Source organism: Gastrolobium bilobum, unplaced genomic scaffold (assembly GCF_033153095.1).
Source record: "Gastrolobium bilobum isolate Gb01-03AN ecotype WA unplaced genomic scaffold, APGP_CSIRO_Gbil_v1 utg12574, whole genome shotgun sequence".
Taxonomy (NCBI): domain Eukaryota; kingdom Viridiplantae; phylum Streptophyta; class Magnoliopsida; order Fabales; family Fabaceae; genus Gastrolobium; species Gastrolobium bilobum.
Genome location: NW_026898098.1, coordinates 387,634 through 388,740, shown reverse-complemented (window position 1 = coordinate 388,740; position 1,107 = coordinate 387,634). Strand labels below are relative to the sequence as shown.

The window sequence follows — 1,107 nt, the reverse complement described above, 5'->3', positions numbered from 1 at the left end:
AATATCCTTCCTTTTGTGCCTTAAAACTAAACCAGTAAACCCTATTCATTTATGGGTCTTTAACTTATCATGTTACATGAAGTCATGCAACACTAAAAGACAAAAAAAAAATAATAAAAAAATATGATAAGACACTTTGTTCAATGATTTTATTTTGTTTTATCTTACCATAACCAAATTATTTTTCCTACAACATAATTCTTATTTATCGCTTCATTTATATATGGCCTGTGGAAATTTGAAAAAAAACGTTGAATATTTTAATCGTATAGTTCGTTTTATGAAAAGCATCACTTACCTGATTTCAATCATGATGCAAATCATTGAAACCTTATTTGGATATTTTCTAGGAACTACTACAAAGATAATTAATTGATCAATTGACCACGAAAAATGAATACACACGACCATAATAAAACAACTTTCAAATACTTAAATATGAAATTATTAATCAATCTCATCACTGGTAATGTTGTTCATACTAAAACATTTTTGGTTACTTTAATGACTATTATATAAGGATTTTCTTTACGGTGCGAAAAATACACTAAATAATATTCCCGAGAGAATCCGATAAAACAAAACACTCTTTCTCAAAGCAGAATCCATCTTCTGCAGTTTAAAAAGGGGCTCAGCAGCCAGTTCCAAAATGAGTCAATAGAAACATTCTTATTTCCGATTTCCAAAGCAGGTTCAAGCTATAACAGCAGTTAAACAAACTACAAGAGTTATTACACTCGGTAAAATCTATCATTCAAGAGGACAAGACTTAAACTCAAGGTTTGCAGGGACCTTCCAAAGGAGAGTCACCTTTCAAAAACTAGCGTATGCCACTTGTAGTGGCGAGCACACGGTATTCTTTAGTAAAAGGCGAAAGAATAGTTCGCTTTGTACTCACCACATGGCTCCGTGATCATACAAGGGGATAAGAATATGTATTTATATTGTAGCAATAGCAGCCGCTTCCTTTTATCGATGATGTGGGACTTTGTTAGCGGTGCTTCATCACGTCATGGTTGATCTAGTCCGTGTGAATACTAAACCAGAGTGATGTTATTCAATGAAAAACAAGTATATTTATATAGTTCTCCACTACGTGCAGCATCG

General features: G+C 32.8%; 1 non-coding gene across 1 annotated transcript; it reads right to left on the bottom strand.

Annotated features, from left to right (window-relative positions):
- Positions 1-790: 790 nt before the first annotated feature.
- On the bottom strand, positions 791-907 carry LOC133312874 (U5 spliceosomal RNA). Its single transcript, XR_009751741.1, has one exon. It is a non-coding gene; the product is annotated as a U5 spliceosomal RNA (small nuclear RNA).
- Between the last annotated feature and the right edge of the window lie 200 nt (positions 908-1,107).